At 38.0% G+C, this 17,021-nt stretch overlaps 1 long non-coding RNA gene across 5 annotated transcripts in view; it reads right to left on the bottom strand.

Annotated features, from left to right (window-relative positions):
• The window catches only part of LOC109499749, a 273,969-nt gene that overhangs the window by 217,223 nt on the left and 39,725 nt on the right, over positions 1-17,021 (bottom strand). For 2 of the 5 annotated variants that reach the window (XR_006597936.1, XR_006597934.1), the window contains exon 3: positions 8,936-9,038. The exons of the other annotated variants lie outside the window; for them this stretch is intronic. This is a non-coding gene — a long non-coding RNA (uncharacterized LOC109499749). The remainder of the gene's footprint in view (positions 1-8,935; positions 9,039-17,021) is intronic. 5 annotated transcript variants of the gene reach the window in all.

A 17,021-nucleotide genomic window follows, 5' to 3' on the forward strand; every position in this document is an offset into this window, starting at 1 on the left:
GGTGTGCTACTTTGTGAAAATCCACTGAAAATTTCTGTGTATATGCTATATATAAAAAGTTTTGTGAAAATAATAATGTGTTTGCCATACGCCATTGCTTAAATCTATAACTAACCATTTTTTAAATGAAGGATGCTTAGGAAATAAGGTATTCCAAACATTTCAGGGAAAAAGAGAGATCTAAACTAAAATCTATTCCTAGAAATAAAAATACACTGTATGCCTAATAACTGGAATTCAAATAAAAACTTTAAAAAACTTTTTTAAAAAGAAATAAAAATACATATAACTGATTCTAATTCTACATTATTTCTGGTAGAAATTTTTTTCCTTAGCTATAAATACATATACATAACTACATGGTTCTTGCACCTAGCTTCTCTTCAGGAACCTACAACTGAACATGTCCAAAACTAAGTTTGTTATCTCCTCCAAAACCTACACCCCCACCTCTGTATCTCAACAAATGGCACCACCATTCACTCCAAAAATATGGCATCTTCTTACTTTCTACATTTTCCTTACTGTTCAAACCAATAAACACTATTTTTTATCAATATGCCTCTTTAATACCATTGTTTTAGTTCCCTCTCAACTTCCCACTTACCTGCCTTATTTCAGTACATTATTTTTGTTATGAATAATTGTGATTACTGGCTCCCCTAACTCATCTCATTTTTCTACAATCTCTCTTGCTTACTGCCTTTGAGCCTTGTATAAGCCACACAAAGATAATCAGTTTCCTAGCTATACAGCCATAATTAAATTTAACCAGAAGCTGTTTCACACAGACTGATCACCCATATTCTGAAAGAAATGACTTTAGTATGTTCTTCTCTCAACAAAAATTTTGTTTTTTTCCAAAAAGCAAAGACAACTGTCCAGTTCTGGTATTATGAAAATTATGTGTGAATTCAGCCACAATTTCCCAAGGCTTCCATGGTGAAAATTTGTAGTAACAAAACGCCCTATGTGTCATAAAGCAAAAGATAATTGCTTTCATGCTTAAAGTGGCCATGTTTGAAGCATCTATCCAATCTTTATGTCCTCCAGAAGAACCTCTCTTTTTCCCATGGAAAGGGGTAAACTACCCAAGCCATGATCATATTATTGAGTTTGGGTTGATTACTTTCTCCAGAGAAATTACTGCCATTGTTTGAAAATTCATTTAAGGTAGGCCAATCAGTTTCTCTCCCAGGAGTCTGAATATGAGACTGAAATATTGTTGTCAGTCTCCATTGGGCACAAGTAAGGACTCTGAAAGTGAGAGAAGTTAGGGTAGACACACAAAAAGAGAGGAGGCAGCAGAATGTGGTCTGGACGAACCAAAGGCAATCTTATTATCCTCCTTTTCAGTTCCTGGATCTAGTCCATATAGTTTGGAAACACTTCCTGCATTTGGACTTAAGACATGGCCTGATTCCTTAAAATAACTTCTTTACCTGGGCTGAATTTCCAATACTAATCAAAGATTATAGAGTAAATCAATGCTAAATTCTTCTAGTTAACCATCCTCAAAAAGTCCACTTAAAAATAAACTATTTTCCATGAATGCTGAGTATTTTCACATCTATTAATGCTTTAACCAAAGAATAAATCCCATATCCTTTAAAAATAGGTCAAAAAGTTGGGGCGCCTGGGTGGCTCAGTCGGTTAGGCGTTCGACTTCAGCTCAGGTCACGATCTCACGGTCCATGGGTTCGAGCCCCGCGTCGGGCTCTGGGCTGATGGCTCAGAGCCTGGAGCCTGCTTCCGATTCTGTGTCTCCCTCTCTCTCTCCCCCTTCCCCGTTCATGCTCTGTCTCTCTGTCTCAAAAATAAATAAACGTTAAAAAAATAATAAATAAATAAAATTTTTTAAAAAATAAAATAAAATAAAAATAGGTCAAAAAGTCTAAAACGTCAAATTCTAAAATGAACATATCAGCCATATTGCTTTACAGAAATGCTCCCAACTTCTTCCATCTTCACCTAGAAAATGAGACTGTTTGTATGGCATACTTAAATCAACAGAATGCATGAGGTCACAGACCCAGAACCAGCCTGGCTTCCTAAAGACTGAGAGGATCAATGTCTTATACACATATTCGTTTGTGGTATCCCAGTATACCCCAGTATACCAGTTAGGGATCTCTGAATAAACATATCCTGCATAATTGGAAACTGTATCCCTTTCTTGAAAGAACTTAAGATTGTACTGTATGTATAGTACCAAACACTGAAGGAATTTAAAAACAAGATAGAGAATCTTCTGGGTGAGACTACTGAGTAAGAGCTTATAACCTAAAAATGGAACTAATTTTGGTTGTAATAAGTAATAGTGAGGGGAGGAAAGTTCAGGCTTTTGAAAAGAATCAAAGTCTAATTAAACAGAATGACCACACAGTACTCTTTTCTGCCTTCTGAGATACCACCAACAAGAAAGCAAGGGAATAAAAAGGGCAAATACCACTACACGGACAAGAAGAACAGCAGGAGATTCAGCAGCAGATGAGAGATTTTAAGATATATATTGCAGATGGAAAGGACATGGGGAATGGTAATCAGCCTATCAGGGAAGGAGAAGCTTCAATCTAAAGTCTCTGCAGAGATGGTTATTGATGAAAGCTGAGTAAATTCATATATAGAACTTTTGAGTTGTTAAGGACTTGGAGATACTTCATACTTCAGATACTGATACTTCAGAAGTATCACAAGGTAGAAGTAATACACGGGCTAAATACTGGTTGAGACTACATAATGGTCCCTTCCACTATCTTGCTTAATTAAGCAAACACCCCATTCCTACTACCACCACACCTCTAAACTAAGCAAGATAGCAAAAGTTAATTCTCTGGAAAATATGAACCAAAAAGGCTGTAGATTTGGGGGAAGTCAAATGCAAGGGAAGGCAGAGATGTGACTCCTCCTATCCCACTCCTCAGAGTCATCTTCCCCTATCCATCTTTCAGAACTTACAGCCAGGTTAGTATTTCCCAAGCACCATATTGGAGGATCTTTCTCTGGAGAAGCCAATCAACCCTAAGAAAAGAACTACAAATACTGACTTTTAAGGATCTCTTCACAAAAAGCCTAAAGCACCACTCAATCACCCAGCCCCACCTACTCACATACCATTTCTAATCAGTCCCTTACTCAAATATAAAAGGACAGTGAAAGATAACTAAACATTAGAGAAAAGCGTCCACACTGAGAGAAAGAGATCACAACACAGAAAGAAAGAAACCTGGAGAAATCAGACAGAAAATTTACAGAGAAAAATGTATTATTAATATTATCAGAAAGATAAAAGAAATCATTGCATCCACAAAAACAAAAACCACTGTGAAAAGAAATGACCCAAAAATAAGAAAGAGCATTCAGAAATTAAAATATCAGAGTCGGAAAAAATCCAATTAAAAATCTAGAAGATATAGTAAATGAAATCTCTCAAAAAATAAAAATGATTAGATAAAGGGCTGGGAAATAATTGAGAAAAGAGACTTAAAGGATTAATCTATCAGATCTAACATCTGAATAATAGGAGGTACAGAAAGATGGAACAGAAACAACTGAAAGGGAGAAATTCATCAAAACACAATTGTATAAAGAATGTACAAGGACTCAAGGACTTGAATTTACAAAATAAGCAGTTCCAGTGAATACCCAATACAATGAAGAAGAAAAGACCTATTTATGGCACATCTTGATGCTATATCAGAATACCAGAGGCAAAGAGAATCTAAAACGTTCCACAGTTGGGATGCCTGGATGGCTCAGTCAGTCAAGCATCTGACTTGATCTTGGCTTCGCTCAGGCCATGATCTCACAATTAGTGAGACTGGGCCCTGCATTGGCCTCTGTGCTAGCTGCTTGGTATTCTCTCTCTCCCACTTTGCCTGTCCCCCACTCACATACGTGCTCTCCCTCTCTCCCTCTCTCTCAAAATAAATAAATAAACTTTAAAATCTTCCAGAGTAAAAGTCATGTCACATACAAAAGACCTATATTCAGAATGGCATGAAATTCAGTATTTTCAAAATATTAAGGAAAAAATATTTTAACTCTGGATACAATACGCAGCCAAAGTATCAATCAAGTGTGAGGGGAAAGTAAACGAAATTTGGATATGCAATAAATTTTAAAAGTTTGGCAGCGATGGGAGATGTGCCTCAGAAAAAGATGAAATACAAGTAAAAGAGATGAAGATTAGAATCTAGCAAACAGTAAAGCCAACACAGGATAGAGCCAACTAGGATGACAGGAATTCACCAGGCCAAAGGAACAACTGATCCAGATAGAAAAAGTAAAATGGAAAGATCTCAGAGAGAAGTCTCAACATTCATGAAATTGATAGGCTATCTGAAATATGGAACCCTTGGAAATTAATATTGATAAGCATTAGATAGAGCCCTTAAAAATGATAGCAGGTATGTTGAAAAGTAATGCAAGAGAAAAAATAGGAAATGATTATTTTCTATGAAGAAAAAACTTTCATGAGAAAGAAACGGTCATAGACTTGGCTTTGTAGTAAATAATATTTTCATAGTCGTAATAAAGTAAAAACTGAATATTGACATGCCTCCCAAATTATTTTATTATTATATCAGAAGGATAGTTGGGCAGGAAAGTAAGTGTGAGGAAAGAATGTAAGATACCAATTCAGAGAGCCTTACCTTGGTAGGAAATCAATAGATAATATGGAGGAAGATACTAGAAGAAACACCTAAAAGAAATAAAAATGGTTGCCTCAGGGAAAGGGGACCAAGTATTTATTTGGAAGGGAGTCAGAGGACAGCAGTTTTTCATTATTATGCTATTTGGTTTTTCACAAGCATGAATCATTTTGAAAAATAAGTGAGGATGAATGGAACAGTCTTAAATTCTATATGTTCAAAGAATATTTGTGACATTTCCTCTTTGCCTAGAAATGAAAAATGTTAATTTAGTGAAAACAGAGGATGAATACAGTTTACAAAAACAGTATAATTTGTGAATTTAATTTATTCAATTATGCCACTCATTCAGCATTAATCAACATCTATTAAAAATATCTTTGCATTTATAGAGGATATTATAACCCTTCAGATTCTAGTTAGAGTTTTTCTTAAAATTATTATTGATCTACTTAAGTTTAAACAAACAAAAGAGATTTTTAACTTTCCCTGTGATATTTTCATTGCTAATTTATCCAAACATACATGAAAATGTTTACATTTGGATAATGACAGTCTTATTAATTGCTCTAAGCTAAATTTCTTGAACTACAAAAGGTAAAATAAAATCTTAGGTCAGTGAAAAACATGAAACTGTTAAAGTAAGATTTCTTGGCTCAGATTGCTTAGAAAGGAAAAGCTGTAAAAACCATGATATTTACAGAGAATTCACATTTTATTTTATAAAACATCATGTCCTCTTTAAGTAATAGTCACTAAACAATATAATAGTTATTTGAAATTTTTTTTTTAACTGTGCAGTAGTTTTTGTCATACAACTTTCTTGAGTGTTGGGGTTTTTTTTTCTCCCAAAGAAAAATCTCATGTATTTCAGTGAGCTAATTTGTAAGCCAAGCATTCCATCCCTCTCTCAATTGTTCAAACAAATCCCCAATGACCTCCCTGAGTTAAATTAGCAGAAGAATAATATTTCATGGCTCATTAATGCATAGAATCAAGTAACGGATCCCAGCTCAGCAGTGTAAAGAGAGAAGCAATGGGGTGTGTCCCGTTGTGTTAACTCCACAGTGTGCCTATAGGCCTCAACCAAAAGATATAAATTAAGGATTAAACATAACTGTAAAGCAATTGGCTGACAAAAAAAATAATTAAAAAGATATATTTTAAAAGAAAGAGCTAGTGCAACTTAAATTTTTCTCACTTTTTTAGTAGATTAAAAATATCTGTTTTTATTTGTAGGCCAAATTTCTGCTGCAATTCAACTGTACTTTATGTTTACAAGCCCTCCTTTGCCTCTCTGAGCAGTAATAGTATTCATATTTGTATTCTATTAATATTTGAATACTTATGTGCAGGAGACTTCATATTTTGAGGCTTTATACTCAAGTGACTTCTTCAGTTGCATACTGAAGGTATGCATACCCCCAGGTGTGCATACCCCCAGGAGAAGCACAAGACAATCCTCTGGGGATATGTAAAGAAAAATATTAGGATTTCCATATCCATTTTTTTTTGAAAAATAAAAACTAAGGTGAGGGTCTATATTTAACATACAAATTATCACTGGCATCCTTGCTCAGTAACTATATAAGAGACCCCACATCTCATACAGTGAGAAAAACATCCTGAAGAAAAAGTAAATAACCCAGGCACAGAGGAATAAATGGCAGTGTCCTCATACACTCATTCTCTTATTTCGGCAGGTTACACCTTACAGCATTTTACAAGAGAACCAATTAGGAGGATTTGCAGATTACATTGCCAAGTTTCATCTAAACTAACTTTCACAAGAACAAAAAATTAATTTAAAATATTCTAACAAAGGGGCGCCTGGGTGGCTCAGTTGGTTGAGCACCTGACTTCAGCTCAGGTCATGATCCCACAGTTCGTGAGTTTGAGCCCTGCGTCAGGCTCTGTGCTGACAGCTCAGAGCCTGGAGCCTGCTTCCAATTCTGTGCCTCGCTCTCTCTCTGCCCCTTCCCTGCTCATGTTCTGTCTCTCTCTGTCTCAAAAATAAATAAAACATTAAAAAATTTTTAAATCTTCTAATAAGGACATCACATATAGAAGATAATACCAATGATGCAAACATGTAAGTGAACAAGAAAATGGCAGCATGGAAAGTTCTACTCCTGGTATAAGTTCCTTATTGTCCATATTATGAAATAAAAACAAAGATGACCTAATTAGATCAAAGAGTTGGTCAAATTTCAAAATTATCAGAACTATTTAAATTATTCTTTTATATCCACATTCAATTATGAACATTCTCATGCATATATTTTTTATTGTGAATAACTAGTCATGATAACATGCAATCCTTATAATTAATTAACCTGACATTTTAAAACGTTTCCTCACTTTTGCCTTATTCTTTTTAACTTTTGTATGCTTTTTGTAATGTATGAAATATTTTACCATTATTTATTTCAGTTATGTTTTATTTATTAAAAAGGCAGGTTAGTGGATCAACAGCATGAACATAGAATCAGACTGCCAAATTCTGCTACTTACTACTGATATAGACAACTTATTTAATCTCTCTATACCTCAGTGTATGTGTTTTTGTTTTTGTTTTTGTTTCAAGTTTATTTATTTACTTTGAGAGAGACAGACGAGCATGAGCAGGTGTGGGGCAGAGAGAAGGTGTGGGGCAGAAGAGAACTCAAAGTAGTGACCCCACTGAGGCAGGTATAGCAAAATAACCAGAAACTAAATACGAAACTGCCTTCTAAGGATCAATTTCCCCAGAAAGGGCTCCTGTGATCCTATGATAAAGTGGTTACCAAAGTTACTGCTAATTTGGGTCCCTCTCATAGGAAAACTAAAATTTCCTTAGTAGGAAATTAAGGAAGCAAAGGTATCCCCAATTCCTCACAGTATCAAAAGCCTGAAGAATTTTCCACACATCAGGATCCATATCAAGGACTTGGCATTTAGCACCCACTGTGCCATTTCCCAAAACCACCAAATTATCATTGCCCTTTTCAGATAGGGCATCCTAATGTTACTTACTTCCCAGGCAAACTGTGGGTATGCTACATTCATCATTTCACATATTTTCAGAGTTGATTGCATTGGTTGAATCTGAGTTCAAACCTTGAAAAACTGATTTTTAGATTTTTCACAGTTGTAGGAGAAATTGGGTTTTTTTTTTTTTGAGAAATTGCTCTTTTTTAGGACTAGAAAGATGAAAGCATAATTACTTTGATGAAACAGTAGAATATCAGTGATTTACTCATACTGAGCTCAGCATTAAGATCATGCTGTTTCTTTAGCATTTTCTGACTGATAAGGCAGGAACCCCATGAGTCTAAAAATTCTGTATCAACAACTAATGGGAATGTAACTGGGCTCTGATGTTGAAGGGCCTAGAGCACCTATGAGATTAAAATGCCAACTGACCATGGGCCAATTTACTGTTTAATACTAACACAATGCCCAAGTCCACCACACAGCTCATTTGATTCTGTAGGACGTGCTGCCTCCTACAGCACGAAGTGCTGCCATTTTGCAACAGTACAATCTATTGTGGAGGGCACCAAAGACCAAGTGCTTTCACATCACTCCAGCACTTATACTGACACATTTTAAACTGGATATTTCCATTCTTATTTTGGTACTCTTGTCATTACTTGAAGTTCAAGGTGTGCCCTAAAAGCTACTTTGTAAAAATGCACCTGTTGAATATGCCTCTACTTGTATTCTCTGAAACTAGGCCATTTTGGCTGTATCTTTGAATAATATAATAATCTGAGTTAATATTTACTTAGTGGTGGGGGTACAACACTGAGTGCTTTTACTTAGATTAATTCATCCAAACTCCATGCTATTATTAGATCAGAGAACTGAAGGTTAGAGAAGTTAAATCATTTGCCCTAGGTCACAGAGCTGGTGAGTATCGTAACCAGTTTGGTTTGGGAAGGGGGAGTTCTTTTAACTTGAGAGTGGGGAGAAGAGGCAGACAGAGAGAGAAAGAGAATCTCAAGCTCAGCATGGAACCCAACGCAGGGTTTGATCCCATGACCCCAGGATCATGACCTGAGTGAAAATCACGATTTGGATGCTCAACCAACTGAGCCAGCCAGGCACCTCAGCACCAATTTTTTAAGTAAAGAGAACTGGAGCTCACTCATACTATTTTTAATGTTTGGAAAATGATTATTTTTATTTATAGTTGGAAAGCCCTATCATTAACTTTGAGCTTGAATGTCTTATCCTGACCCCACAAAAGGACTCCAGAATCACCCTAGAGCATATAATAGATTTAGATTACTCACTTTTTAAGGAGCATAGTTTTGAATTTATCCCAAAGATATTATATAGTCAGTCAGATGCCTAGAAAGATCACTTCTACTCATTTGGCCATATTATTCATTCATCCTTAGAAGAAAAAAAAAACAAAAAAAAAAAGATGGAAGTATAACTTTCAACATGCACTGAAGATACTAAAAGTGTTAACACACTTAGAACCTGATGTTTTCCCCCAAACATTCTCTGAGCAAAATTTGACTCCTAGTGTATCAGGAAAGATTCAGATTTCAGCTCCTCCACTGGACCTTGTGTGTGTGTGTGAACTTGGACATGTTGCTTACTTTCTGAATCTCAGTTTCCTCCTCTGTAAAATGGAAATACTCTACCTTTCAGGGTAGATTAGATGATTAGAATAATGAGAACTGAATTTCATATGTTCAAAAATTTTAGCCATCTATCATCATCATTATCATCATCCCCATCATCATCAGAACTTCTTCCAATGGTCAGAAAGCTTCTTAAGATCATCTTTTCCCATACATAACAGCAGGGATTACACCAAAGACAGCTCTGTAAGATCACAGACCTTCTTTAAATAATTGGATTCATATTATCTCTCTTTCTCTACATGATGACTTGTACAGTAAAAAGTAATCATCTACTTCCTCTTTTTTACCCTCTGAAACTAGAATTAGAAACTATTCCCCACATGTTATCATAGATTCTTCTCTCAATAAGAGAAAACTTGGATCCCCACTGATGTATGGAGTTCTATTCTTTAGTTTTGTGTTTTTTACACTTTCCATCAGGTCTCAGCTTTTGTATTTTTGTTCTCATTATTTTTGAGGGTCAACTTGATACAAACAGAAGGGTATCAGGGCTGAGATGAGGGGACATTCACTTTCCCCGAGTCTGTGCTGCATGATAATGATGTCTCTGCAGCCCAGGGAAGAAGGTATTCCGAAGTAGGAGAGAAGGGTTTGGGCCTGTCTATGAGAATTCTCTCAGTTGAACAATTAGTAGATGGGACAACATTCTGGGAAGGCACACAAATAATTCCACTACACTGCCACCTCAGAATGACAGTTTATTACATAAACTGTGAACCTTGTTAAAAGATTGCTAGTCACTGGTCTGAGCTGAATAGGAACCCCAGCACTTGCGGGTTTAACTATCTTAACTAAAACACTGAGTCCTACAGATAGCTGTCTGTATGTCAGAGAATTACTTTAGAATTTGGGGAAACAGTTTAAGACCCTAAAGTAATGGGCAGCAGATGACAGATTCCCCTACCATGAAAAGATGACCAGATAAGAACTATAGATAATACTGAAGTATACTCATTTGTGGAAACTTGTTGAGGAACCGTGTGTGTGGAACCATGCTGCTCATTGAGGCTGCATGGGTAAGGACTGGTACATGGTGGGTATGTTGAATATAAAAGACAGGGGTCTGATCATAAAACCTGTGGCGCTAGGACCAGAAGTAGAAATAATGCAGTTATTTTTTAAAAACTTTTATCCCAGAATATTTTATTGCTAGCTCTTTTAGCAAAGTCTAGTAAAATGTTAACATAATAACATTAAGTTAAAAAATAAATTTTTGTTGTAACTCTATGAAAGAAACATTAAATGATTAGGAAAATAAAACATAAAAAAATGTTTATACACGAAGTAATAAACATGTAATAGGTAAAGAGTAAAAGTAAACTCTGTATTATATTTTTAATTGGTTATGGAAAGGTTTAAATGATCAGAAAGCAATAAACATAAAATTTCATAATTCAAATTTAAAATAACAATAGTAATAACACCCTACAATTGCATCTTAAATTATGGCTTATAATACTGATTGACATGTTCTAAGATCTACTAATTTGCAAGTATGAAAGTTCAGTTTGACCACTACATACCCATGAGAACAGTAAAAACAAAAACAAAAACAAAAACAAAAACAAAAAACACAACAACACAAAAACAGAACACTGCCAACACCAAATGCTTCAGAGAATGTTGAGTAACAGTGACTCTGCTTAGTCATTACCGGTGGGAGTGCAAAATTGTATAGGCTCTTTGAAAGTTTGGTGATTTCTTACAAAACTAAACGTACTCTTACTATATTATCCAGCAATCACACTCCTTGGTATCTACTAAAAAAAAACTGAAAACTTATGTCCACATGAAAACCCGCACATGGATGTTTAAAGCAGCTTTATTTATAATCACCCAAACTTAGAAACGGGAACCCTCTTGCACTGTTGGTGGGAATGCAAACTGATGCAGCCGCTCTGAAAAACAGTGTGGAGTTTCCTCAAGAAAGTAAAAATAGATCTACCCTATGACCCAGCAATAGCACTGCTAGGAATTTACCCAAGAGATACAGGAGTGCTGATGCATAGGGGCACTTGTACCCCAATGTTTATAGCAGCACTCTCAACAATAGCCAAATTATAGAAAGAGCCTAAATGTCCATCAACTGATGAATGGATAAAGAAGATGCAGTTTGGGAGAAGCGGCAAGATGGCGGCTTAGGAGGACGCTGGGCTCACCGCGCGTCCTGCTGATCACTTAGATTCCACCTACACCTGCCTAAATAACCCAGAAAATCGTCAGAGGATTAGCAGAACGGAGTCGCCGGAGCCAAACGCAGACGAGAGGCCCACGGAAGAGGGTAGGAAGGGCGGCGAGGCGGTGCGCGCTCCACGGACTGGCGGGAGGGAGCCGGGGCGGAGGGGCGGCTCGCCGGCCAAGCAGAGCCCCCGAGTCTGGCTTGCAAAAGCGGAGGGGCCTGAAGGACTGTGTTCCCACAACAAGCGCGACTTAGCGTCTGGGAGGTCATAAGTTAACAGCTCTGCTTGGAAAGCGGGAAGGCTGGAGGACAAAGGGAGGGAGAGCTGCTGAGCCCCCTGACGACAGAGCTCAGCTTGGTGGGGAACAAAGGCGCTCACCAGCGCCATCTCCCCCGCCCATCCCCCAGCCAAAATCCCAAAGAGAACCAGTTCCTGCCAGGGAACTTGCTCGCTCCGCGCAAACACCCAACTCTGTGCTTCTGTGGAGCCAAACCTCCGGCAGCGGATCTGACTCCCTCCCGCTGCCACAGGGCCCCTCCTGAAGAGGATCACCTAAGGAGAAGCGATCTAAGCCTGCCCCTCCTGCCCCCGTGCACCTTGCCTACCCACCCCAGCTAATACACCAGATCCCCAGCATCACAAGCCCGGCAGTGTGCAAGTAGCCCAGACGGGCCACACCACCCCACAGTGAATCCCGCCCCTAGGAGAGGGGAAGAGAAGGCACACACCAGTCTGACTGTGGCCCCAGCGGTGGGCTGGGGGCAGACATCAGGTCTGACTGCGGCCCCGCCCACCAACTCCAGTTATACACCACAACACAGGGGAAGGGCCCTGCAGGTCCTCACCACGCCAGGGACTATCCAAAATGACCAAGCGGAAGAATTCCCCTCAGAAGAATCTCCAGGAAATAACAACAGCTAATGAGCTGATCAAAAAGGATTTAAATAATATCACAGAAAGTGAATTTAGAATAATAGTCATAAAATTAATCGCTGGGCTTGAAAACAGTATACAGGACAGCAGAGAATCTCTTGCTACAGAGATCAAGGGACTAAGGAACAGTCACGAGGAGCTGAAAAATGCTTTAAACGAAATGCATAACAAAATGGAAACCACCACAGCTCGGCTTGAAGAGGCAGAGGAGAGAATAGGTGAACTAGAGGATAAAGTTATGGAAAAAGAGGAAGCTGAGAAAAAGAGAGATAAAAAAATCCAGGAGTATGAGGGGAAAATTAGAGAACTAAGTGATACACTAAAAAGAAATAATATACGCATAATTGGTATCCCAGAGGAGGAAGAGAGAGGGAAAGGTGCTGAAGGGGTACTTGAAGAAATAATAGCTGAGAACTTCCCTGAACTGGGGAAGGAAAAAGGCATTGAAATCCAAGAGGCACAGAGAACTCCCTTCAGACGTAACTTGAATCGATCTTCTGCACGACATATCATAGTGAAACTGGCAAAATACAAGGATAAAGAGAAAATTCTGAAAGCAGCAAGGGGTAAACGTGCCCTCACATATAAAGGGAGACCTATAAGACTCGTGACTGATCTCTCTTTTGAAACTTGGCAGGCCAGAAAGAATTGGCAGGAGATTTTCAGGGTGCTAGACAGAAAAAATATGCAGCCGAGAATCCTTTACCCAGCAAGTCTGTCATTTAGAATAGAAGGAGAGATAAAGGTTTTCCCAAACAAACAAAAACTGAAGGAATTTGTCACCACTAAACCAGCCCTACAAGAGATCCTAAGGGGGACCCTGTGAGACAAAGTCCCAGAGACATCACTACAAGCATAAAACATACAGACATCACAATGACTCTCAACCTGTATCTTTCTATAATAACACTGAATGTAAATGGATTAAATGCACCAACCAAAAGACATAGGGTATCAGAATGGATAAAAAAACAAGACCCATCTATTTGCTGTCTACAAGAGACTCATTTTAGACCTGAGGACACCTTTAGATTGAGAGTGAGGGGATGGAGAACTATTTATCATGCGACTGGAAGCCAAAAGAAAGCTGGAGTAGCCATACTTATATCAGACAAACTAGACTTTAAATTAAAGGCCATAACAAGAGATGAAGAAGGACATTATATAATAGTTACAGGGTCTATCCATCAGGAAGAGCTAACAATTATAAATGTCTATGCGCCGAATACCGGAGCCCCCAAATATATAAAACAATTACTCATAAACATAAGCAACCTTATTGATAAGAATGTGGTAATTGCAGGGGACTTTAACACCCCACTCACAGAAATGGACAGATCATCTAGACACACGGTCAATAAAGAAACAAGGGCCCTGAATGAGACATTGGATCAGATGGACTTGACAGATATATTTAGAACTCTACATCCCAAAGCAACAGAATATACTTTCTTCTCGAGTGCACATGGAACATTCTCCAAGATAGATCATATACTGGGTCACAAAACAGCCCTTCATAAGTTTACAAGAATTGAAATTATACCATGCATACTTTCAGACCACAATGCTATGAAGCTTGAAATCAACCACAGGAAAAAGTCTGGAAAACCTCCAAAGGCATGGAGGTTAAAGAACACCCTACTAACGAATGAGTGGGTCAACCAGGCAATTAGAGAAGAAATTAAAAAATATATGGAAACAAACGAAAATGAAAATACAACAATCCAAACGCTTTGGGACGCAGCGAAGGCAGTCCTGAGAGGAAAATACATTGCAATCCAGGCCTATCTCAAGAAACAAGAAAAATCCCAAATACAAAATCTAACAGCACACCTAAAGGAACTAGAAGCAGAACAGCAAAGGCAGCCTAAACCCAGCAGAAGAAGAGAAATAATAAAGATCAGAGCAGAAATAAACAATATAGAATCTAAAAAAACTGTAGAGCAGATCAACGAAACCAAGAGTTGGTTTTTTGAAAAAATAAACAAAATTGACAAACCTCTAGCCAGGCTTCTCAAAAAGAAAAGGGAAATGACCCAAATAGATAAAATCATGAATGAAAATGGAATTATTACAACCAATCCCTCAGAGATACAAACAATTATCAGGGAATACTATGAAAAATTATATGCCAACAAATTGGACAACCTGGAAGAAATGGACAAATTCCTGAACACCCACACTCTTCCAAAACTCAATCAGGAGGAAATAGAAAGCTTGAACAGACCCATAACCAGCGAAGAAATTGAATCGGTTATCAAAAATCTCCCAACAAATAAGAGTCCAGGACCAGATGGCTTCCCAGGGGAGTTCTACCAGACGTTTAAAGCAGAGATAATACCTATCCTTCTCAAGCTATTCCAAGAAATAGAAAGGGAAGGAAAACTTCCAGACTCATTCTATGAAGCCAGTATTACTTTGATTCCTAAACCAGACAGAGACCCAGTCAAAAAAGAGAACTACAGGCCAATATCCCTGATGAATACGGATGCAAAAATTCTCAATAAGATACTAGCAAATCGAATTCAACGGCATATAAAAAGAATTATTCACCATGATCAAGTGGGATTCATTCCTGGGATGCAGGGCTGGTTCAACATCCGCAAATCAATCAATGTGATACATCACATCAACAAAAAAAAAGAGAAGAACCATATGATCCTGTCAATCGATGCAGAAAAGGCCTTTGACAAAATCCAGCACCCTTTCTTAATAAAAACCCTTGAGAAAGTCGGGATAGAAGGAACATACTTAAAGATCATAAAAGCCATTTATGAAAAGCCCACAGCTAACATCATCCTCAACGGGGAAAAACTGAGAGCTTTTTCCCTGAGATCAGGAACACGACAAGGATGCCCACTCTCACCGCTGCTGTTTAACATAGTGCTGGAAGTTCTAGCATCAGCAATCAGACAACAAAAGGAAATCAAAGGCATCAAAATTGGCAAAGACGAAGTCAAGCTTTCGCTTTTTGCAGATGACATGATATTATACATGGAAAATCCGATAGACTCCACCAAAAGTCTACTAGAACTGATACATGAATTCAGCAAAGTTGCAGGATACAAAATCAATGTACAGAAATCAGTTGCATTCTTATACACTAACAATGAAGCAACAGAAAGACAAATAAAGAAACTGATCCCATTCACAATTGCACCAAGAAGCATAAAATACCTAGGAATAAATCTAACCAAAGATGTAAAGGATCTGTATGCTGAAAACTATAGAAAGCTTATGAAGGAAATTGAAGAAGATTTAAAGAAATGGAAAGACATTCCCTGCTCATGGATTGGAAAAATAAATATTGTCAAAATGTCAATACTACCCAAAGCTATCTACACATTCAATGCAATCCCAATAAAAATTGCACCAGCATTCTTCTCGAAGCTAGAACAAGCAATCCTAAAATTCATATGGAACCACAAAAGGCCCCGAATAGCCAAAGGAATTTTGAAGAAGAAGACCAAAGCAGGAGGCATCACAATCCCAGACTTTAGCCTCTACTACAAAGCTGTCATCATCAAGACAGCATGGTATTGGCACAGAAACAGACACATAGACCAATGGAATAGAATAGAAACCCCAGAACTAGACCCACAAACGTATGGCCAACTCATCTTCGACAAAGCAGGAAAGAACATCCAATGGAAAAAAGACAGCCTCTTTAACAAATGGTGCTGGGAGAACTGGACAGCAACATGCAGAAGGTTGAAACTAGACCACTTTCTCACACCATTTACAAAAATAAACTCCAAATGGATAAAGGACCTAAACGTGAGACAGGAAACCATCAAAACCTTAGAGGAGAAAGCAGGAAAAGACCTCTCTGACCTCAGCCGTAGCAATCTCTTACTCGACACATCCCCAAAGGCAAGGGAATTAAAAGCAAAATTGAATTATTGGGACCTTATGAAGATAAAAAGCTTCTGCACAGCAAAGGAAACAACCAACAAAACTAAAAGGCAACCAACGGAATGGGAAAAGATATTCGCAAATGACATATCGGACAAAGGGCTAGTATCCAAAATCTATAAAGAGCTCACCAAACTCCACACCCGAAAAACAAATAACCCAGTGAAGAAATGGGCAGAAAACATGAATAGACACTTCTCTAAAGAGGACATCCGGATGGCCAACAGGCACATGAAAAGATGTTCAGCGTCGCTCCTTATCAGGGAAATACAAATCAAAACCACACTCAGGTATCACCTCACGCCAGTCAGAGTGGCCAAAATGAACAAATCAGGAGACTCTAGATGCTGGAGAGGATGTGGAGAAACGGGAACCCTCTTGCACTGTTGGTGGGAATGCAAATTGGTGCAGCTGCTCTGGAAAGCAGTGTGGAGGTTCCTCAGAAAATTAAAAATAGACCTACCCTATGACCCAGCAATAGCACTGCTAGGAATTTATCCAAGGGATACAGGAGTACTGATGCATAGGGCCACTTGTACCCCAATGTTCATAGCAGCACTCTCAACAATAGCCAAATTATGGAAAGAGCCTAAATGTCCATCAGTTGATGAATGGATAAAGAAATTGTGGTTTATATACACAATGGAATATTACGTGGCAATGAGAAAAAATGAAATATGGCCTTTTGTAGCAAC

This window comes from Felis catus, chromosome B2, assembly GCF_018350175.1.
Source record: "Felis catus isolate Fca126 chromosome B2, F.catus_Fca126_mat1.0, whole genome shotgun sequence".
In the NCBI taxonomy this organism is placed as follows: Eukaryota; Metazoa; Chordata; class Mammalia; order Carnivora; family Felidae; genus Felis; species Felis catus.